Genomic DNA, 25,153 nt, shown 5'->3' with positions numbered 1-25,153 from the left:
CATCTCGCAGAAGGGGTGTCGCCGCTGCACCATCGCATCGAGCGGGAGCGTCTCGCAACGTCGGAGAAGAGTGCCACTGCCAGGCCGCTGTTGTCACATCTCGTCAAGGTTGACGCCTTCCCGCAACATCGGAGAAGCGTAACGCATCTGGAAGATCCCGTCTTTATTTCTTTTGCACCAAGAACTTCAACGCATCTGCATCACTGCAACACTTTCGTTGCCCTGCGTGTCGCATCTAAGGTACATTGACTTAAAGTGTCGCAGTTAAGAACTTAAGAGAAACTAAGCAATCTTCTACCAACTAAGCAACCGTATTGTGTATTTTTAATCGATTAATGGTCTTGTGATAATCCTATATAAAGAATCCTTATTTTTAATATAACTACCTTTGTGGTGTCCATTTGTAGTGTTGTCACTTGGTTACTGTATGTGTTCACAAATGCTTAACCTATAACGCTCTGAGATAAGCCTTGTCTGCTCGCGCCAAGCTACCTAGAGGGTGAGCAAGGGCTTGTTTTAGTAGTGTAACCGCTTACCCTGACTAGAGGAAAGGTTCCCTGCTTGTCACAAGTACCTACCTGTGCCAACCAGAGAACCCGGATTCTAACAGATTACATGCCTGGTCCACTGAAATTTCTCTGCTCCCCAGCAGATGGAGCAAAGACCTCCCCACACAAATGCAGTAATCAAGGATTGACTCTTCCTGTAAAAGGAAAGAGTGTGGAGGAAATCTGTATCTGATAATTAGATGCTTGTCACACTGCACCATGGCATGGACAGCCCAGGCCTACTAAATTAAAGGGGAGGACCAGACCTCAGGAGCCACCACAGTAGGGACTCGCCTTTGAAGTTTTGTTGAGAAAAGAGCAAGGGTCTTCGGAGGACCTCTTGAAAACATGAAGTTGCCATGTTGGATTGTCTCAGTATGCTGTGCTGGAGGGTTGGGACAGGGGTGGAGTGATGATATGGCATCCTAGATTTGGCCAGGGGTGCCGGGCCCCCAACACTTTCCACCCCCTAAAAATTCTGGACAAAGGAGAGACAGTTGAGAAGACCCTGGACCTGGCCCCCTTATGCTCTATAAGGACCAGTTAGGGAAAATACCTGGACTCCACTGCCACCCGAGTGCCCTTCAATAAGTCAGGAGGCTCTGGAGCCTTAAGAGGGTATTTTGTTGGCCGTGGTGGGTGGGGTTGCACAATATTCTCCCAGCTGTAGGATATGAGTACAGGGCTAGGTACCATGAGTAAAAAGATCAAAAGATGAAGAAAATTGGCCCAACAGGCCCAGATCTGTCTCTTCAGGAGATGAAAAATGAGCACCCAAGCATATGGCACTGTGCCCAATCACTGAATTTTTCCAGGAAGAGTCAAGCCCTCAGGGGTCGGCACATTGTGATTTTATCATTCCCTAGGGAACGGAGTGTGCATGTCCCCCCTTCTCGAGACAAATTCTGGCCCTAGCATCCCATCTGCTAGGGCCAGCTGCAATAATTAGTGGACCAGGGGACCCCACTTCACCCACTAGGATACAAAAAGTAAGGTGCAGGCCACTTTGCCTACACCTCATGCCCATGTCTGGGAATGTTGGGGTGCTCTGACATATGGCCTCCAACTTGTGGGGCAGGAGAGTGAAGCTGAATTGCCTCCATCTGCGGGTGGGAACAGAAAATAGCCCTGGTGGCTTCCAATCAATGGCATGAGCAAAGGAAAATGCTAACGGCTTCCATGCCTATCCTTGAAGGTGCCAAGGGAAATGGCTAGAGCTGCATTAGCCTTGGGCCTCCCCTTCAACTCTACCATGAAATAAAGCATTGGAGTGCCAAAAGTGGGACCGGGCACTCCCAACAAGAAAAATGGAGAAACAGACGTGTCGCGCAAGGCAGCCAAGATAAACAAAGCATCAAAGCTGCTCATTGCTTATGCATAAACGCTGGCCTGGAGCACCCAATAATGCCCTGCGAGGGAACAATTTGCATATTAGGTGGATTCCGTGGTGACCCAGAATGGGCATGGGCACCACTAACATGTGCTAAATGTATTGTGGGGGATACAGGAGGTGCAGTAGACCCCCTAGGAATGTTTTGTGAAAAGTAACCTTACCTCTGCCAAAGAATTATGTCTCTGGCCCTGGGAGAGTTTTCCATTACCTTTAAGCATTTTCAGAGTCAGAGCTTCAGCTCTTCGGCTCTGGCATGCAGGGAGCCCTTGTAGTTGGTCCTATGTCTGCATTTTATGGCTTGTACATTGTGAACAAAAACTCTGACAAGCATTTTGTTTTTAAAGATAAAACGCTTTATTAACAAAATTGATGTTAACAATGAATGTTTACCACTATAATGAATGTCATTACTTATTAAAATTGTGCTTACTGATTTTAATGGCGTGAAGAGCTTCAAACATAACATATGGCAGATTCTGTTCAGGAGGTTGGACCCTAACAAAGCCAGTAGGCCTGCCTTATATATACTGACACCCCTTATAGTGTGTTACATTGACACAGTATAACCTGTGCATTTTCATTATTTGTGGTAAGTCCCTGGCAATGCCAGTAGGCATGCCCTATTTAAGATGCACCACCTTATATTTGGATGTTGCATTGTGATCATGGAGTTTAGGACTCATTAGGGGTGTGATGAGATATGAGGGTGTTACCAAATGTATTTCCCTCTATCTGTTATACATATTTGTAATATAATGTATAGTATTTAATAATGTAAGTTTAATAAAAAGTGCTTTTCTTTTTAAAAATAATTCATTGAGTGTTTTTCTTGCTTGCCAGTGAATTGAGATTGTAAGCCCACACCATCTCCCCTGAGTAGGCCGTGGAATGCTCTGTTTCGCTATCCATAGAGACTCAAGTGCTACAATGGGGTAGCTCGTTCTCAGTAATAAGACAATTAGGTACCAATTACTTGGGAATGACACTCCTCCTTTTCAACTAAAAACCCAGTTTCTGACAGTAATGATGATGTGCAATTTTCTCACCCTTAAACACCAGTACTGTCTGTAAACAAGAACTATGAGACAATCGCCAAGAACAGGGCAATGGAATTCACAATTCTGTATAGAATAATACTGCCATTTATCACCAACTGTAAGCAGCAGGTTGTAAAACTGTTGCAGCTGGGTGGAGCCAGGCAAGTGAGAGATATCTATGGGCCCCCATGCCACAGGCATGGCAAGGTAGGAAACTGACAGTACTAGCAGCCACTCAGAAACATTTTATCAGGCCTGCAAGTTTATTGACCTGTACTTCACCTAACTGTAATACACTTGACCCATAAACTCACCTCAAAATGAGTGATCCTATGCAAATATTGTATTTCACCAAGTCCCCTTTTTCTTCATTATCACATACAAGTGTACCTTCAAATATGTGAGTTAGGCATCTCTGCACTACATAAAACTCTTTAGTTTGATTTAGTAGGCTAAACTTTTGCTCTACGTATAACAAAAATATAGCCCACCTATTCAAGTACACAGGACCCCTAACATGCATCTTAATTTACTAATAACATTGTCATCAGGGCAGGCCAGGAGTGTTTTCTGTTCATATTTAAAAACTCTTACTTTTAATAAATATATTACTAAAGCATGATGTGGTAGCTTACTGTCATTTACAGACCAACATTTTCCATTGAAATGGCCACAATCTTTTCCACTGACATGCAGTTTTACAAATAAAACTATATAGCGTATAAACAATAATGTGTGGAAATCAGGTTTCAACAAATGTGTATCATTTGCTCATCACCAAGTAAAATATTCTGATTTGTTTTGATCCTATTTAAAGCTTTGTTTCAATCTCACTTCAAGAATTACAAAAAAGTGCTTTCCAACATGAATATATTTTGAAATATCTTTATAGTTAATTTACAAGCTATTTAAAGGTTTTGTGCCCAGCATGATTGTCAGACATTTCACTAAAAAATCCTCTGACTTTGCAGTTAGAGAACGAAAAGTAAACACCACTTTCCAGGATAAAATAAGCAGCAATTTGTAAGGAGACATAAGCTGAGATAGGACCTCTGTCTTTGAACAATCAACAAATGTGACAAGATAAAAACATGGTTCAAAGCAGAGGTCTCCAACCTTTTCTGCAATAAGATCTACTCTTGTTCAATGAAAATAATCTCGAGCTACTAATAGTAGTGATGTAATGGTGACCATCCCTTCTATGATTTTCAGCGGTGATAAACTCGGTGCAGGGTTGCCATCAGAAAAGTGAAAAATATTATCGATTTGAAATGCCTCTATATGGGTAATGCATAAAAGCCATAGCTGCAATCCCCTGGCACCAATGTAATAATATGAGTAATAAATCTCTCCAACTCAAATAGCATCTTTAAATACATTTTGAAAATTCAAAAAAAAAATCCAAACAGCTTAAGAGTTATAAAAATACACACATTTTCTTCCTGAATACATGCTTTTGTAATTTTGGTATACATATAATAATTCAACCAAGCAAAAGCCTCTATAGTAATAGGCTGGGCTGCACCCAGGAGAGCTACTCGCAGGTACCTAGAGAGCTACTGGTAGCTCACAAGCTACTAGTTGGAGATGCCTTTAAAGGCATTTTTGTTGCTCATTTTTGTTGCTCATTCACTTTCTGAATGAGTGGACCCCCGTTCCTGACTAGGTCTGGGACAGTAGGCCCTAAAAATAGCATGCCCTGATAAAATCTGACACGTCATAGGAGTGGGAGAGTAGATTTCCTGAAGCTTGAATCAATCCTTCTGTGATTTTACCATATATATATTCCAGCTGGCAAAATTGGGCCCAGTGTTCCTTCATCCAAAAAATCTGGCATCATTGTGCCAGCTGTGATTGGGTGCTGTCCTATCCCAACTAAGAATACAGCTCCATAACGCAGCCCCAGGTCCCAGCTTTCCAACAGTCCTTGGCATTGTTGGACTGTGGTTTCACATTTTACATTAAATGGATGCGTTTTAAAGCACCAGTATGTTTGCTAGAAAAAGGCATATAACTGTACCATTGCTTAGGAAAATAAAGCCTCATTGTCAAAATATAAGGATAGCTTAAATGGTCGAAGATACTCAGGAGCAAGGTTAAGATTGACTTTTTTGACCTGGCAATGTCTATACTCAAATAGGCAAAATTATATCATTCTCAAAATATTATTTTAAATGACTCAGGAGAATCCACCTTTTTCACCAGAAAAATATATCATTGATCAGCCCTTTATAGAATCACAATTTTATTAGTGTAACTCCTTGCTTTTTGGTCCTAAAAAGGATCTACAGGTCCCACACAGATATCATAAGGAAGGAATAAACTACAGTGAGATCAGACTGAAATGTGATGCACTGTTCTGACACAGGTTTCTGACATCCAGCACAAGAATGCTTCACTCTATTTAGAACATCTTTCTACTTCAAGCCAGATCTAAAAGTGCTTTGGCAGGTGTTCATTTATTTCTTCCACAGGGATAATTTCCCAGGAATGAATGTCCATAATGGGGGGAGGTGGTTCACAACTACATTTATGAGTGCCTGAAGTAGTAGCTTTGTTTTACTACTTCACCTACTTCTAAATTACTTTGGCAGTTGGCGGCAAAACATCTAAAATAGAAATATGAAGGAAATATTCATATACAAGCAGTACAAATACAAAGCAAGGAGCCTGTTTTGCACTTTTATTATTAGGGAGCTGGACATTTCAGGGCTAAATCAGAAAGGCATTTATGAGTATGTGAACAAGTACTAATTTAGCTCAGTAGTTGTGCTCACTGTGCATTTCAAAAACGCTGAAAAAAGATCCTATGTTAGCCCATTTTAGAGTTCGCAAGCACATCGCTTGGGCTGTGCTTGTGAAATCTATTGTATTTCATATAAATCTTATAAAAGGCTTACATCCCGCCTCCTTGCTTTACTAGCTTTTCATTGGTTCCTGTGCTTGCTACTTACTTTTTCTCCATTTCGATTGGCTGCAGCATACTGTTTCCTGTTGTTCCTCATGTTGTTCCTTATTTGCTTCTCTTATCAGTTTCCCGTACCCAAAGTACTGTTTCCATCTGCTTTTTTGGAACTATATTTTAAAGGTTTTGCACAGTGCTTGTTTACATTTACTACAACAATTGCTCTGCAAAACGATTATGAGGCTATGTATCGATTCAATTTGCTGGTAAATTGTGTTTGATGGAAATGCTATAACTGCTGAACGTATAAAACACAATAATAAATAATGTAGCAATAACATGAAATATCCAAACATGCTTTTGTTTGGTTTCTTCAAATGTGTGGCTATACATTTATTCACAGACTCTTGAAATCACGTATTCCCTTAATTTATCATAATGCTGTTTGTAAGGCTCTCCTTCTTTTGTTTTTATGGGCAAGTGAAGTATAATGGTGGTCATAATGGATTGGGGTAACTTTTGTAGTGCACTTAATAAATGCTTGAGGTGTATGGTTGCATAGAAGGATCATTTGATGTTGCTAGAAAGGCGACGTTGGTACCTTAGAGTCAGCCAGTTCCAAGACGGCTTGTGCGTTCTACTGCTTTCTGCATTTGATGGTCATCACGGAGAACGACTGTCGTGTGGGCAGCGGCCGTGACCTGTGACGTCAAAAAATCTGTCTCCATTTCTCACTGTTTGGTGAAGATGGTGAAAGATGATGATGAGAGTAACAAACCGCAGGTGAGGAAGTAATGAGTGCAAGAGCTAGACTCCATCCTAGGATCTGTGCATAGTGCAGGAAAGAAGCCAATAAGCACTCTGTGCAAGGTACGTAAAAGTTGATAGAGGAAAGAGTCAGCATGGACTCTACCCTAAAAATTGTGACTTGGGGAGTAATTAATACCCCTAGCCTGTCACATTTGGAAGCTGCCTCTGTAAGTGTTAGTGAACCTTAAATTTGCAATGCTAGTTTTTTTCCCTCTCCTAAGAGGAGGATCCAAGTCCTCTTTTTACTTACTGTAATTGTATTTATTTAGTGCTTACTACCCCTGACAAGGAGTTGAAGTGCTATGAGATCCCTTGTTAGGCACTGAACAAGTTTGGCCTTTGCGCAGTTATTCAAATCTGCAGTTCGCCTACACCTTTTGGGTGAGTATCTATTGTTCGCCTTTATGGCAGCATGACAACTCCAGCTGTATGTGGCTTCGTCTGTGTTTAATACATGTTGTACAACATCAAAGTAAAAGACAGCTAATTTGAGGATTGTAACACAAGGAGGTAATACATAAGAGAAGTTCAACAATGGCGCTGACCCATTTTATTGAGTTACATTGGTGTGGATTATAGTGACCTCCACCTAGCCTGTGTTAACTGTTGTGATGTAGTATGTTGTTTGTGGTAATTTCAGTTATTCGACTTCATGGTACATGGCATAGCCATTTTCCTTTCAGAGAAATGGATTGTGCAAGTGGCTCTAGTGAGATAGTGAGGTGTATAGGAGGCTGCACTGGTTTTGCTTTTCTTTAGCTAAAGTTGATATTGAAAGGAAGATAAGCAGAACAAAAGCAATGAGTTGCCTGAGGTAAATTTGGACACATTTTACAGTCTATACATAAAACTCAGGCAGAAAACAGGCAGGTTAGCTGGACATGATACATACTTCGGTAATGTATTACATTTCAGAGATTGTAAGCCATTATACATCCACAACCTAATTGTCTGTTGGAGCTGTGTGACCCAATATAGCCACTTCACAAACTGAATTGATGATGCTTATAAGTATCAATCTTGGAATGATAAGTGGCTGCTTGACCCCATGTGGATTTCAACCAATGACACGTAGGTTTATATAACAATCGGCCTTGGCAGTGGGTGATTAAACCACTATGTTGTCTGAGTGGGATTGAAACACAAATGCATGATCTTCAGGCTACACAAAAGCCTCTGTACATACGTCTGTGATCTACCATGTTAGGATCAAGAGTTGTGATTTACAGGTACTACTTAGGTATTTTCAACAGACTTTCAAAATACTGATGCCTCTCATCGACTTATGTGAGCATTTGAATTGTTGGTACAATCAGCATGCATTGAGGCACTTTCACCCTGCACTCAGACTAGTGCACTGGAAAGTAAAGACATCGAAATCATAACAGACTGAAACAGAAATTCCTGGCTAAGTCAGCCTGCATTCACATTTTCCTTTTCTGGAAGCATTCCAGCTGAAAGGAAAAGGTTAGATTCTATACTTTTTGAGTGACTGTGCTATTATTCCAGGCCATGACAACCCATGCCTCACCCCAGTTTACATAGGTCTTTGTAATCCGTCTGCCAGTTTAAGGACCTATTTCCCTATTAGGAATTACTCAAAGGCTAGAATTAAAGGAAATATGACTGTAAACTGCCTCCAACTGGAGAACATTAAAGCTTATTTGGAACACCACCACTCTAGCATAGCCACAGCTATTTGAAAAGCAGTGACCAGGGCTCATTTTTTTTAACATTGCTTAGCTTTCCTCAGCTCCTGGAACACCCAGGCCATTGCCTCATAATCTCCCACAAAGGCATATAAAAGCACAGTAGATTGGTGATCAATGACTATCTGGTAATGTGGCAAAAGAGCTACTGCTCTGAAGGTGGCTATTTGACCATGAGGCATCCCAGCCCTATTATGAAACTTCCTGTAGCATTGAAACAACGGTTTTGTAGAGACTGTTTTTACCCCAGACACAATGAAGATTAGTGTCAGCATCAATCTAAAGGGAAAGGCCATAAATGGATTTGCACAAATCATTACTGAAGTGACATGAGATCCCTTTCCCCACTCCTCTGCCCACTTTGACTTGAGCAGCATGTCGTTGAGCAGCATGTTGTTGGGAGCACGATGTTGAGCAGCACGTTGTTGAATTGCATGTTGGAAAGGGAAATGGAACCTCTTCTCGCAGTGCAGAATAGCCAGCATGACAGGATCAGCTAAGGTTGGAGACCACCAAGGGGGCACTGCACCTTGTCTTGTGCCAGGACTAGAACAATTAATTATTTAAGTCATCTTTCCTAACCACACTTCATTTCACATTCTAGACCACCCATGGACCCTTAGGAAGAGACTACACTTTCCACCAAAGGGCCTTATTACGATGTTGGACCATCAGACTGCCAACCACTATCGCAGCGGTTATGAGACCGCCCGACAAGCAGTCAGAGGTCAGATCACCAAATTACAATGCGACCGCTGGGCTGGCATCCGCAAAGTGTTCCTTCACACAGTGTCTTGTGCTGTTGCTCAGAAAAAGGGCCACAGTACAAGCTGCTGTGTAAAGGAGCACTTCCTGCACCTCCATGCACCATGTGCCATGCACCATATGATGCGTGGAGACACTACTTGTGCACCCTGGGCCACTTTTTAGTGGCCCACAATGGAAGGGTGCAAAATCAATTTCCGACAACCTTTTCATGACAATCTTTCCAACATGAAAAGGCTGTCAGAAAGGTATAGCGTAATCCCGACGGTGGTGCCAGCCTCCACACCACCTTCATTCAGGATTGTGATTCCAACTGCCATCCCGACAAGGATCACTGATCCTGTCAGAAGTGAGGGTCTTCTACGCGACCATTGAGGGTCTGACCACTTGTATTGTAATCCGTCGGTCGGACCGAATGGCTGTCGGTCAGTCGGACGACTACCAAACGGCCTGTCAGTAGCGGTTTGACTGACATTGTAATTAGGTCTAAAGTTCCTTACGATAGGCAGACTACTTCCATATCCCATGTAAGCTTTCTTTGATGATCCCCCTATATTTTCTGCACATTCGTTGCTGATAATTTTCCCCACACTCAGCCTCTCGTCATCGATCCCAGTCCATCCACATACTCGAAGAGCATATACCATGCTGGTTCATCCACTTTTGCTTCGGTTGAGAACATCAACAATTGCATATCTAATCCTCTGGGCTCCCTGATTCCAAATATCCTTAACCGTTAATCAGAACACCCGCCTCCACCCTTGTTCTTTGACTGAGGTCACTCAGGTGAAACATTACTATAAATCATTTGAGAGAACATAGCGTCCTAATTTCCTTCCTGAGGGTACGCTTTGCTCGAATGCAGCACTGAAATCATGCAAGAAAAAATCTCTGTGCCCACTCATCATATTGTTTCAATATGACTCAAAACACCTCTAACTTCCCTTATGAAGTATTTAAAATGATCCACGAGCTATTTATGCTGCCATGCAAAGGTTTCTGCACTGCACCAACTACTGTACTTCGTAAGTCCCTCTTTGACATTTTATGAACATTAATTATGCAGTTGATCACTAATGCATTCAATTCTTCCCACCTCATCTTAACTCAGGTCCTACTTCCACCTCAAAATCAAAACTTGCCCTGCAGATAAACACCTTGCTTCTCTGTGCATGTGTGATCAAGAGCATGGTAGTTGCAACTGATGGAGGTGCTATAGCACATCTTATTGGTAGTTGTTTTCCTGTGAGAAGTGCAAGAAATTGGAATTTCTATCTAAGTACCAAAGCATCAGGTCTTCCCATATACTTCCCAGGAGCATAGGAGCCAGGTTCTCCAAATTACTGTTGGGTCCCACTTCAGAAGAGCATTTCCATAGGATATCGGCATGATGAGCATGCCCTGCAGGATGTCTTCACTCACTCACTAGCATGATGGTCAATAGAAAAGACTATGGAATGAAAGAACTTACCCTAACCCAAGACCAGAAAATAAACAACTTAGGGGCATATTATTAAGAAACGGCATTAAAATGGGCTTGATAATACGCCCTTGAGAATTCCCATAGAAGCCCATGTTCTGGTGTCAATTGGAATTCTCTGCGGCATATTATCAAGCCCATTAACGCTGCTTTAGCAGCAGTGTTCTGCCGCTAAAGCGGCGATAATTTTAACGCCGTCCTTGATAACATGCCCCTTATTTATTAGCTTGTGTTTCGCCATCCTCTGTGTGCTGGACACTCAAACTTGCCATGCCTTGAATCCCAAACACACGGACTAAGTCCTAATAAAAAAGGAAAGGGAAAAATGAGTGTATGCAGTGTGCATCAATGTTTATTTCATAATCTAAAGGGCTGTCGCGATTTTATAATGCCCTCCCTTACAATTATGGCTGAGTTAAAATCTTAGCAATGTGTATTAAATGTGCAAGTATGCATTTACCATTTTTTATTTATGAATCAGGATTTGAAGAGGTTATGTTAATGTTTTTTATTGGTGCCTCGCACTGGACTCCTGACTATTTCACCACTTTAAAAAATAAATTATAAATGTTCCCAAATGGAGAATTTAAATTATTTTAGTTTGGTAAATCACATGCATATTTCCCAATATTGAGGAGTTGGCCTTATAAATGAGGCAAAATGGCATTTTTAAATAAGGGTTACACTTGTTCGATTTGTTTAAAAAGAGTGATTTTTCAACAAGTAAAGTAAATGTTGTAATGCTTGGGTGTTGAAGGTATGAGAACCGAGAAATGGCTTTGAGTTGCAGCCTTATATGTCTTTGACACCACACCTCAGTACCCTTTAGAAATGCTCATTACTTTTTCACACCTTGTTTTTTCAGAAAGAAGGAGCCTTGCAAAGTATGAGCCACACACATATTCAGTCAGTATTAAAATTGTAAAAGTCCTGGCGATTCCCTGGGACATATAAAATATTGGTGGGTCCCATGCCCAACAAGCCCTTATAGCCTGGCACCTATGCCCAGGCATATGGGTTGGCATTCCCATCTAGTTTTGCCAGACTAGATTTGGGAATTCTGCAATTCTTTAAAAATCGGGATCACGCCATAACCGCAACACTTGATATTCTGGTGCTTTGGGGCGAGTGGTTGGATGTAGGATCCTCACAGGAAAGTTTTGGTGTATTGATTATTCTTTTACAGCATGTCAGGTTCCAGGGAGGTTTTGGTGTTACTATGAGTCATGGAGAGCATTCCTTTTAGAATGAGTTTGTGATGCCGCATACAGCATTCTTCAGTTGCAAAGCCTCCGTTCAACCAGCAGGTACGGCCTGTCTTTTGTTTGTTTAGTGCGGGGTTAGTGTGCGCTAATGTGGGGTTGGGGGTTGGGAATTGTTCTCCGGCAGCAGTATTTGGGCCCCCCATTAATAGTCTATGAGAGAGAGAAGAGAGAATGTCATAATAACGTGTTTATATAGACACAGGAAGAAGAGAGTAAAACAACTTGGACTTAGGGTACAGAAAGAGCGAATAATGTCAATGCGCTATTGTGTCCTTTCTGTTTACACAGTGGGTAATAAAGGTGTTGCAGCAAACTGAAAGTTAACACAGCGGGCCCGATTCACAAATGTAAGTGAGACAAAAGTCTAACGGTGCCCTTTGTGAAAACCGAAAGTCGAATTTTACGACTTTTGGTATTCACAAAGGACATTTACTACTCGTAAATGCCCTTTGTGAATGCTGAAAGTTGTAAAGTCAGACATTCGTCCCACTTTACCTTTGTGAATCGGGCACAATGTCAATAAGAGAGAAGTTCTCCATAGTAGAAGGCTTTCCCTTTTTCTTTAGAGCTGATGCGTGGTTTAACCAAAGCCTGATGCATGGTTTAGCCAAAGCCTGATGCGTGGTTTAGCCAAAGCCTGATGCACGGTATAAAGAAAAGATGAGTGTGATGATGCAGGAAGACGTCATGAGCAGTCAGTCAAGTTAAACCGCAGCATTGTACGTTTGGTGAATTTCTGATAGTGGTGATGTTCTTTACTCATTGTTAACATAACGTACGGTCATTAGTTAACACAAACCTTTTACACAGCAATTCTCTTGTTACAGATCTCCTGCCTCGCAATCCCCTCTCTAATACCCTTTCCGCATCTTCCCACCTTGATCCTATGTTCTGGTAAAAGTAAAGTTGGAGATACAAGAAGGTGGACTTCTGAAGGGTACTGCTCTCGAGGAATTTAAGAAACATATTGGAGCAGTGCAATTTAGACTCCACCCTCGCACATCATAAAAATATAAATTATATACGTGCATTTGACATTATATTCACTATGTGCCTTAATTTTATTAACTTGTGAAGCATATAAACACGATATTGAAATGTATTCACTGTAGAGAAAATAGAACTATACATGTGTGCACTAATGTTTAGTTTAACATGAAAGCATGTATTTCTTTTTTTAAGTTTAGAAAGCTTTATTAGATATCATAAGCCAGGTAAAACATCATTACAGAGAGAATCAAAGGCAATGTAACAGAACAATAGAATAAAATTGAAATCACACAATATTAACAAATGCCAGTAGAGAAATAGGGAATATACTTAGGGGAAAAGCATTTTTTAAAAGGTTTTGATTAGTGGGCAGGGAGGGTAGAGGAGAGAAGAGAACAGAAAGAAGGGGAAGGAAGGGGGAAAGGCAAACATTGTACAGGGTAAACATCATGTAATTACCGTAAGCTAATAAATGCATATATAAAATAGATGAAGCTGTATGTTGAACATGAACAAAAAGAGAAATTAAAACAAGCTATTCAAAGGGCAATTTGGGAGAGAAAGTTAGTTAACGGCAACCATAACAAATCTTTTTTGATCAAAAGAGGTACAGTGGTGGCAAAAGCACGATCCAGCCGATGGTGGTGGCATAATAGGTTCCACCATGCATTGTATGAGATCTTTGAAGTATCTTTCCAGTTGGTCGTAATTATCTGTAGAGAAATGGCTATATACAAATCTATAAATTTACGTACATTACTAGGGACATTCCATATAGGAGCCACACCACCCAGGAAGATATGAACAATCTCAAAAGTGTGGTCAGTAGCTAATATTTCGTTTAATTTAGACCAAATACGGGACCAAAGGGATTTAACCAACGGGCAGTGAAAAAACATATGAAAAAAGTCACTATTGGCATAAGGGCAAGACCAACATTTTTTAGAGTCAATTAATTTGAAACTATATAAATCAGAAGGGGTAAAAAAAAGTTTATTGTAAAAAAAGTACAAAGTCTGTGTGGTGCTAGCAGAACGTGAAGCAGTGTGCAACTTCGACCACAAGGAATTCCAAACCTGAAGGGGAAACTCTTGGGCTAGATCCGTTTCCCAGGAAAGTTCAAGTTTAGACTTGGTTCTTTCAACAGGAGAACGGGAAAGTAATTTGTAGATAGCAGCAGCTTTAAGAGGAATAGAGAAATCTGGCAAAGGGAAAGTGGTTGAGTCAGTAGTAGAGAGGGAAGCACTGTGAGAGATAAAGAGATCTAAAGAGTTTTTAAGCAAGGGATACTGAGAGGAGTGTGCATTGGAAAGATGAAAGGAGGCACGAATGTCAGAGAAGTCGCGCAGGGTATTATTGCTAAGTAAGGAATCGTAAGTAATAATGCCTTTATCAATCCACTCTTTCCAAAAAAGTGCTCTGTGATTAATCTTTACGGATTTGCTATACCAAATTGGGATTGAGGAATGAAACTCCGACTGCGAGAGGGAAGAGCGAAAGACAGAAAGAGCAAGTGCTTTAGAGTGCTTGAAGGTAGGAGTGAGAAAACGTTGCGGAGGATGAGTTAACCGGGTAACCGTAACAAATGAGAAGGGTGAAAGCTGCGCAAGTTCTATAGCGCTCCAGGCTGTTAGAGGAGGGTCAGACAAATCAGATAGAAAAGGCCAGATTTGTTTCAAAGTAAAGGCCGAGTGAAATCGAGTGAGGTTGGGGAAGTTAACTCCACCCAAATCTTTGGGTTGTTAGAGACGGGAGAGAGAAATCCTCGCCTTGAGTTTATTCCATAAAAATGCTGTAAAAATACAGTTGATTGTTTTAAAAAAATAAAGTGGAAGGGAGATTGGAAGCATTGAAAGGTAAAAATTGACAATAGGAAGAAGTATCATTTTAATAGTGGCTATCCTCCCCCACCAGGATAAGAAAAGGGGGGACCAGCTTTCTATAAGGGAAGAGAGCTTTTTAACTATATCCTTCTGATTAAGCTTAACAGTTTCTATAATGGTGTTTGCATTAAGGATTCCTAAACATTTAATATTACCAGAATTCCATTCAAAGCCAGAACCCTGGAACATATGAGGAAGGCAGAATTTGTTAAGTGGTAGAACCTCAGATTTATCTATATTGAGTTTATATCCAGAAACCAAAGAATGTTCTTGTAACAAGGAAAAGAGTGAAGGTAAAGAAGTGGACGGGTTAGAAATATAAAGCAAAATATCATCTGCATAGGCCGTAAACTTAATATCAATGTTCTGAAATATGAAACCAGTATACGATGATGAACGTCGAATTTTTTCCAAAAAGGATTCTAACGCAAGAATAAAAAGAAGAGGAGAGAGAGGACAACCTTGTCTGGTGCCTCTATGCAGAGAAAAATAAGGGGATTGAGATCCATTAACCCAGATAGAAGTAGAGGGAGCAGAATATAACAATTGAACATAGTGAATGATGGGAGGACTAAAGCCATGCCATCTCAACGCACCAAACATAAAATCCCAACAGACTCTGTCGAACGCTTTCTCAGCATCTAATGTAATGGCAGCGATTGGGGAATCCATCTTTGAGGCCAAGTGAATAATGTTAAGGAAAGTTCTCGAATTGTCAGTAATGGATCTACCTTTAACAAACCCGGATTGATAAATGTTGGTGAGGTCAGGAATAATTTTATTAATACGAGAGGCCAAAACTTTAGCATAAATTTTACAGTCAGTGTTAATTAAAGATATAGGTCGATAATTTTTGCAAAGGGAGGGGTCTTTATCTTTTTTAGGGATTAAGCATAACATAGCCTGTGTGAAAGAACCCTGGGACTCTCCTTGAGCAACAAAGGAGTTAATCAAAGAAAATAAATGTGATAACAGGATATCCTTAAAGTGGAGATAGAAACGAACCGTAAAACCATCTGGGCCCGGAGTTTTATCTTTGGGAAGAAGAGTAATAGCATTAAGTAGTTCTTTTTCTGAGAGAGGAACGTCCAGGGAGGAGAGATCCACAAAACTATCCGAGGACCTAGGGAGAGACTGAAAGAAGGAGTCAATTTGAGTGGGCGAGGGAACAGATTCGGGCGTATAAAGAGAGGAATATTATTGAACAAAACAATCGAGAATTTTATCGTCAGTATACTGAGGATTCCCATGTGAGTCAGTAATAGTTATTATTTTAGACTTTTGTTTTTTAATTTTAAGGTAAGTAGCGAGAGACTTGCCAGCCTTATTGCGTCCCCCATACATTTTGGAATGAAAATTGAGAAGATTATTACACGCAGAGTCCCAAGAGTGTTTGTTGTATTGCATTTTTGCTTTGATGAGGGAAGAGAGTGATTCTGAGGAATTATTGGTAAAGTAAAGATGCTCTAGGTCTTTGATTTGCTTAAGAATTTGGGCCGACTTTGATAAAGCTGTTTTCCTTTTCCGTGAAACAAAAGCAATAATAAAACCTCTAGCAGCAGCCTTGAAGGCATCCCAAATAGAGTGAAATTGAGAAGTAGAATGGAGATTATTTATAAAAAAATCCTTTGCAAAGGATGTAAATTGCTCAACAAACTGTGGATCTAGGAGGAGCGAATTATTGAAGCGCCAACGCCTGGAGATGGGAGTAGGTGAGGGAAAGTCCATGTCAGTAATGACAGGAGCATGGTCAGATATAAGAATAGAGCCTATTTCTGAGTTGGTCATAAATTGGAGTGAATGCTGTGTGAGAAAAATATAATCTATACGGGAATGTGAAGAATGCACTGGAGAAAAAAAGGAAAATTCTAAAGTGTCGGGATGAGAAAGTCTCGATGAGTCTATAAGACCTCTAGAGGAGATAGCCTTAAAAAAGGACTTTTGCATCTTATTGGGGACATATCTGGTGTGTGATTTACAATCTAAAAAGGGGTCCATGAGTTGGTTACAGTCACCACCCACAATCAAATTATCACTTGCATGAGAGGAAAGAAGCTTAGAAAAGTCCCTCCAAAAGGATACATCTAAACCGTTAGGACCATAAACATTACAGAAGGAAAATTGTGTATTATTAACAGTAACATCTAAAAATAGCCACCTACCACAAGCGTCATGGAGCTCCTTTTGCAACTGAACAGATAATGACTTATGAAACAAAATAAGAACACCGTTTTTACTATTTACTGCTGGAGAACAGAACGCCTCCCCAACCCATTGTCTACGCAGTGAAGACAAATCTTGAGAGTTAAGGTGGGTTTTTTGTAACAGTGCAACATGACATTTCAACCTTGCTAAATGAGATAAGACACGTTGTTTTTTGACAGGGTTGGGAACACCTTTAACATTCCAGGAAATAACACGAAGACCGTTCATTTCTGGAGATAAAGTAAAGATAAGCAGAAAGGAGTATGGAATTTAAGACAGAGTAGAGAATGAAAAGCAAACTGAAAATAGAAGTTGAAAGAATGTGACACTGAATAGATAACAAAAAACAGAGAGATTAAAGCAGGTGACCACCACAGATAAGGTGATAAAGATATAAAAAAAACAAAGAAGTACCATAATCGGAAGTAGAAAAAAAAAAAAATGTGGAACGAATCAGATAGTGAAGATGTTGCCAAAAAAATAGAGATGATAGGGATAAAAAGGAGTGAGGAAAGGAATGACAAGCAGCAGAAAGGGGGAAGAAGCGAAGAGGAAAAAGGGAAAAATAGAGAGGAGGGTACAGGCGTGCAGAAACCCCCAGAAGGCATCCAGAGGAGGGTGGCGAAAAGCCAATAGACTTTAGCCACAGAAAACAGTTGAACAAAAAACATTACTGTATGAGGGGGGCGACGAAGAACAAGACAGCCGCACTAAGAGGAGACACCTAAGAGAACAGACTACCACAAAGATAGAAAAATGAAAAACGAAAGACTATAAATTACAAAACTAGAACTTATGTCAATCAAATAGGACAAGTGAAGGAACTTACCAAACATCTAGGGAAAGAAACAGCAACAGAAAGGGATAAACACTGTATACAGCAGGATAGAACAAAGGGTGACCTTGACAATAACACCACATGGGGAAATCCTGCAAAACAAAAGGAAAATCAAGGAGTGAGCAAAAGAAGCACAAGAACTATACGACATATACCAGAATAAATTCAGAACATGACACAGTAGTCATATACTTAAAAAAAGAATTACAACTAGGGTTTGCTCAATTCCATGAGTTCCCCCTTGTGAGTATGAATAAACTTCCGCAAATCAGCAGGATCTTCAAAACTAAAAGTTCTCTCCTTATAGGTCACTTTGAAAAAACAAGGGTGAATTAAACCGTAGCATGCATTCATAGATCTCAATGCAGGTCTGAGGTCCAAAAATTCCTTTCGACGGGAAGCCGTAGGTTTGGAAACGTCCTGAGTAAAAAAGACCTTGTGCCCAGACCAAATCATTTGCTTATGTTGCTTAGCAGCCTGGAGAATCAACATAAGATCCGAGTAGAGGAGGAAATATGCTATAATTCCTCGAGGTTTGGACGCAGAAGATGTATTCCTAGGCCCCAGACGGTGAGCACGTTGTATGTTAAAGTCTGAAGATTTCGGGAGGCCAACAATTTGAAGAACTTGAGACTTCAAGAATTGGATCATATCCGACCCCTCCGAACCTTCCGGAATACCATAAATGCGCAGGTTGTTGCGCCTATTGCGATTTTCCAAATCCTCCGCAACCTTCTTGAGCTGGCCAACCTCTTTGGTGAGAGTGTCAACTTTAGCAACAACATCCTGTGCGTCACTGATCCTCTGCTCCACATCAGAAAGTCTCGTATCCAAACTAGACCATTTATCATCTAACCTCTGAAGTGTAGCAACAGTGTCTGTCATAAAAGGACGGATAAGGCGCAACTCTTCCATGATGTCCTCAAGAGTAAGAGGCAGCGGAGACTTATTTGGGGAAGGCGGGTCTTTTTTGGTACGCTTGACAGAAGAACTATTTGAGTCCTTCCTTCCCCCAGAGGAACCTCCATGAGATTTAGTTGAATGTGCGACCTCCATATTGATGGTGTCACAGCTAGTTATGACACGGAATAACAAATGGAGGAATGCAGGCAGGACAGCAGTGATGTTGATGAGTCAGTAGTAAGAGGAAGTGTAGCGCACAAAAAAAAAAAAGGAGCCGAGGATGACAGTTCCAAGATGCAGCACAGCGAAGGATACTGGGATGCTGGAAACACAACTGAAGAGAAGAGCGAAGAGAGTGGCGGAAAAAAAAAAGGAACCAGCAACACCAGCAGCCAAAATTGACCCAGTAATATGGGGGTGTGTCGTAATATTGCAGTAAGCTGGGGACGTCGCTTGAGGTATGCGCACCTGACTCCCCCTACATTAGTTGCTGGAAGATTCAGTCTTAGGAAACCACAAAGGCATTAAAAGAGACCAACCGCTAACAATAACTGGTGTAGAAAGATGGCATAATGTGAACAAACACAGCCTCCACTGTAGTGCCGCCGAAGTACAACAGGGAGCTGGCCAAAGGACTCAGTGGCAGGAAAAAGGAAGAAAAAAAACACTGCATGAAAAACAAAATGGCGGCCGCCATCTGAGGGGAGCAGAAAATGCGCAAATAAACTGTCAAAAAGACCACATTTCGGTCAAAAAACTTGCCAAATCAGTCTCTGCAATTTCCCACATCCGAATCCATCCTGGAAACAAAGCTCCGTTGCGATAACGAGCTTCCTTCACGCTCGAATCGGCTTCGTTGTAACGGAGCTCCTCACCCGGCGGCCATCTTGAATCGCCGCGCCGTGCGCTCCCCCCGAAAGCATGTATTTCTTATTCACGTTATACACTTACACTTTAAGTTACATTGCATTTATTTTTAAAGTTATATATGCATATGTAAACAAGTACTCTTTTTACTCATGTTTTACATTTATTCTTAAAGTTACACTTGCATGTATTACCCTGTATTTGAAATACACATTGAATGCTCAACTAAAGTTAGCATGATTACAGGCCTCAGTTGAAATGCATTTGCTTTGCCAACATGATTTTTCTTTTTGCAGGTTTATTATAATGATTCTCCCTAGCTAAAGAGAGGATTATTTTCTGTATTGGACTGCTGATAGAGAGGCCTGAAGGGAAACTTGGCAGTGAAAGTTGAGAAACAATGGCCAAAAGAGGCTTTCTGTTCATCATGTACTAGGAAGTTTCAGTTTGATGCAATGTGAACCTGGTGAGATGTTGCAAATGCACTCAAGTAGTGACCTGATAGGTCCTATTATTGCAATTCAATATTTCACAATTTTTGCACTTTAACTTACTGAGATATTTCAGCTTACATATTGTGTTGTTGCATTTACTGAACTTGTTCTTGGTTCGCATATATACTGGATTGATTGGAAATCCAAAATAAAATCCATTAACTATACTCAGCGATTCCTGGTCCTTATTGTGGAGTCACAAGTCAGAAATGAATTGTTGATGTTTCCTCCCTGTCAGTGCTTCACGTCAGCTAACAAAGGTCCAGGTAACCAATGGGGATATTTTTCCGACGACTTGACTAAGAGATTACTTTGTAAGGCCCAGTGCCCCATCACATGGTAGCTTGTCGGATGGTTAGCTACTGAAGCAAAGGGAGTTAGTTTATCTGGTTCTAGATTTGTCTAAACCCAACCCTAGTCCTTAAAGTCCCTGTTTCAATACAGAGGATGTGTGGAGTTCCAATGGTCCAGAAAAGAGTTGTAACAGCAAAGGAGTGAGTATTAATAGGGTTGAGCATTGTAATTGTCAATGCCAAGCTTGTTGTATTTTGTTGAGATTGTGTGGTATTATGATATGATGTTTTAATTGTGGTGCATATGTGAATGGGCTTAATGCTGAGCAGTTGAAGTTATTGGGGTCGATTTAAGTGTGAATGCACTGTATTGTAATTTGTCTACTAGGTTTTGTGGTGCTAATCGTGAGGTACAATCAGGTGTACAACAGAGTCAGGAACATATACCTTTGTGTGAGAGTAAGGTGTGGCTAACATAGTGGATCCTGTTGGTAAAGGGAGTAGCTGCACTGATCCAGGTGATTCCAGCTGGTCGAGGTGTCACACAAGTGTGTATCTGAACAGATCGGAAAGTGTCGCTCTGGACCAATTTCTTGTGTGATTGAGTACTGTAATTTCTTTAGGGGAGCAGACAAGTTATTTGTTGAAAACGCTTTGCAGTTCTGTTTTAGGCATGTTTAGTGCTGAGTAAGACAGCATTTCTGAAAATTGTAAATGAGGGTCAGCTGCTGCAAGGAGTGACAACTACCTCATAGTGTGCAGCACTGAGATTGGCCATTTGCCACTTGTGCTGCACTGCACAAGAACTGTGGATAAAGAAACTATTTGCTGGTTTGAAATGAAAATTCTACTTGTGGTTCTTGATCTTATTGTTGGAAAATAACTTTTCAAAGCTATACGAGATCTGATTAGCAGAGATGTGAGAGTCCCTTCAGAGGAGGAGAATAAGCACCGGCAGAAGGCATGGCAGGTTATGACATGGCCATAAGTGTGGGTCTCCACACGTACATTTGACTGAATCAATGGCATAAGATCAATGAGAAAGAAGGTGCTTTGAGGTTTCTACGCTTTGGTACATTTAATTTGAGCCTAAACCTAAAAAGGGTATTGTATGAGATGAAGCCACATCCTAGACACGCACATCACAAGGCACTTATGGCTTTGGAGCATATGGCTCATGCCAAGGAGAAAGAGAAATATAAGTGTAGAGTCAGAAAGGCAGTATGTGTGTGTGCCGAAGCTAGGTGGAATGCGAAACAACAAAAATGGAGAGCTGACAGGATTGACGGAGCTAAGATATACTCTGCATTGGCAAGTAAGAAACCCCAGAAGGAGAAAGATAATAAGAAAAAGGAGGATAAAGTAGAGAGTGTAGAGGAAACAGGCGAAGATAGTGACAGTGATTCAAGTGATGACTTTTTAGATGTGTTAGAAATTGGGTTCATGGTTGACTGGGGTATAAGCTCTGGTCAAGCAGTTACCACAATCCTAGTAAGGGCATGGCACAAACACACCCTAAATTAACCTGTGCTCACCCTCTGGTAGCTTGGCACGGGAAACTGCTTTTATAACGCTGTTAAAACAACGAGATGCTATTACAACGCAGTCGTTACAACAACCGCGTTGTTAGTACGCAATACCTTTACATCGCAAGTCATTACAATGACTTGCTGTACGGGGTGCAAAGGTATTGGATATAAAATCCAACACCTTCCCTTCTGTTGCGCAAACTGGAGTAGGAATAGTAAATAATACTATTCCTAAGTCCAGCACGCCCCCTACAACAAGTCGTTGTAGTGACTTGCGATGTAAAGGTATTGCGTACTAACAACACAGTCATTGTAACGACCCCGATGTAATAGTACGAGATTTGTTAGCATGCATTGTAACATGCTATATTCCTTGGCACAGAGCAGTCAGGCTTAATGTTAGAAGCCATGTGTAAAGTATTCGTGCAACACTTCAATTAGTAAAATAATGACAACACCACACAAAAAGATTTCACACCAGGTTAGAAAAATAGGGCTTAATTTTTATGAATAAAACAAGACCAGCATGACGAAAATACAAAAAGAAGAACCGGAGATATGAATTTTTTAAAAATAAACTGTAAAATAGTGCTTGGAAGCATAAACGCCAAATGGGGATTTCTGATTGTGATGCACCGGGCCAGACCTTCTCATATTTTGTGCCAAAGTTCCTGTTTGCAGGGGAGAAATTCACCGGGACTAAGGAGAGAGTCAATGGCGATGGTTGACATGGCTTGAACAGCAGGCTGGGCATCACAGATGGGCCGGCTGGAGTCTTGTGGTGCTGATCCACGCTTGCTTTGGAAAGAGATGAACCTTTGGTAGCTAGCATTGATTCTTTGTGTGAGCAGCGCAGTTCCGGAGCGAACGGACCCCTTGGCATCCATTAAGAGCCTAAACGCTTGGTTTTAAGAGTTCGAGAACCACACCAAGGGTCAGGAACCTGTGAGGTTCCTCTTGGGGGTCAGGAACTCATTGAAGATGGGGAGCCTGTTATGTCACTGAGGCTCCGATCAGGAGGCCAGCAGACTAGCCCAATGAGTCTCCCAGGAATACTGGGTTCATGATGTGTTCCAGGTCCAGTTCTTCCACTCCATGCAAGAGGGCAGCAAGCTGCAGGTCAGCACAGCAAGGCAGTAGCCCCTTCAGAGTGGCAGTCCAGTGCAGTGGCATTCCTTGCAGCAGCACAGCAGTCCTTCTTCCTGTCATAGTATCCACAGGTCTAGAGGTGTACTGAAGTGGGGGTGTCAGAGGTCAGGTACTCATGCCCAGTGGTTTCTTTGAAGTGAGGGAGACTTCAAAGACATGCCTTTGAAGTACACAGGGGTCTTCCCTTTTGGCGCTGGCTCCAGACTGCCTACAGAGGGGTATGCAGCCCTTGTGTGGGGACAGGACACAGCCTATTCAGGTGTAAGTAAGGTTGAGTACAGCTCCTCCCTCCCAGCCTACCAGAATGGCCCTTAAAGTCACATCTAAGCTCCCATTGTGTTTGGCTGTCTATGGGAATACAGCCCAACTGTCACCCACCCCAGACATGTGATCAGAGGCAGGCAGCAGACACTAAATGGCTACAGTAACAAAATGCCAACTTTCTAAAAGTGGAATTTTTAGAATTGTAATTTCAAATCTGACTTCACCATAAGTTAGGAGTTTAAATTAGGATTCCAGAGACAACGGACTTGGGAGTCTTAACTCTTCCCAATTGGAAATTACTCTTATAAAATGTAATGAGGTAATTCCAGTGTTATCCTACAGTACAGTAGGCTTTGATGTACTGAAGAATGACTTTGAGAGTTTTGTCCCTAAAAGTTAAAAGTAAATATCCTGTCTTTTGAATGCACAGCACCCTGCCCTTTGGGTTGTCCAGGGCCTATCTTATATGTATGAAAAGGAAAGGTTAGGGCCGGGCAAAAGTTTTATTTTGCCAGGCCAACATGGCTCTGCAGTTGCAGGCCTGAGGCTTGGTTAAAGGGCTACTTAAGTGGATGGCGCAATCAGTGTTGCAGTAACTGTTCCGGTTACCCCGTTGGTCCCGCAGTTTCATTATATAATCGTGAGTTGTCAGGAAACATGACACATGCTTTGATGGTTCCTACTGGAGTAATACGTCAACTACTGTTCCTGTTGCTCCTGGACATAGGAAGCATGGTACGGATTCCTTTGGTTCAGAATATGGGGACTTCACCATATGTTGCTCTTGTATCATCAGTGATGAATCAAACAGGACTTACCTCGGTAGAGGAACCCTCTCAGAGGTCACAAAATTCTCACATGTCCATTTGAAAATTCACCTCAAAGTATCACAAGGAGTAGTCCCCGGGAAGGAGTTACATTTAATACCTCTGGAGCCATAAATGGTATTTATTTACAGGAATTGGATGATTTGATTCGGTTTTTCAATACGTCCCCACGCAAAGCTGAGGGTTCGGGATCGAGTAGAGCACACCAGTCCCCAAGAAGGGAGAATGCAGTCCATGTGATCAAATTTAAATTAGAATTGAAGGAGATGATTTCAGAAAATCTTGATCTTTCTAGATTAGAAACTTATCAAGAGAATGAATTTATATATACGTGCAATGATGTTACTATACATTCAGGATAAACTGTCTGAATTATCTCGAGTGTATAATGTAGATTTAATTAGGATGAAATCCTTGCAGAAAAGTTACAGAGTATGTTTTGAAGAAAATGAAAAAACAAGTATGACAACTTCAGGAATAGAAATGCAAATTAGGGAATTTATTGGAAGCAACTGGAAATGGAGTGAATTAGACAAGTGGAAAGGCAGATAGGTTAAGAAGAAAGACCCAAAGAAAGTGCAGGGAGAATGGCCTCTGTATTTGATGGATGGAGAAGGTGCTTCAAATTTCCCATTGATAGTAGTGCCTGGTGGAGGTTATGTTCATGTACTTTGGAGTGGGAGTGATCTTGCAGCATTCACAAATGATTTCCCCAATTTGAGAGGTAAGCCAGTGGAGTGATATACCCAGTTTGATTGATTTGTGAAGATTTCACAGGTATTGTGGATAGGTTTGAACACCTTTTCGAAATTGTGGTGCCAAGGGATTTGTGGGCAGAATGTAAAGTAGCTGTACAGTGGCCAAAGAAGGAGCCTCAGAGAAATCCGATATCTCATGCTCCATCGCCTTTGGTGATGAAAAAATATCAACAGGTGATTACCTTTTTGAAATGGAAGATACTGGTAAAAGACACTGATTGTGTTAAGATTGATAGAACAA

The sequence above is a fragment of the Triturus cristatus genome, chromosome 6 (genome assembly GCF_964204655.1).
Source record: "Triturus cristatus chromosome 6, aTriCri1.1, whole genome shotgun sequence".
In the NCBI taxonomy this organism is placed as follows: Eukaryota; Metazoa; Chordata; class Amphibia; order Caudata; family Salamandridae; genus Triturus; species Triturus cristatus.
This window is presented reverse-complemented; position numbering follows the sequence as displayed.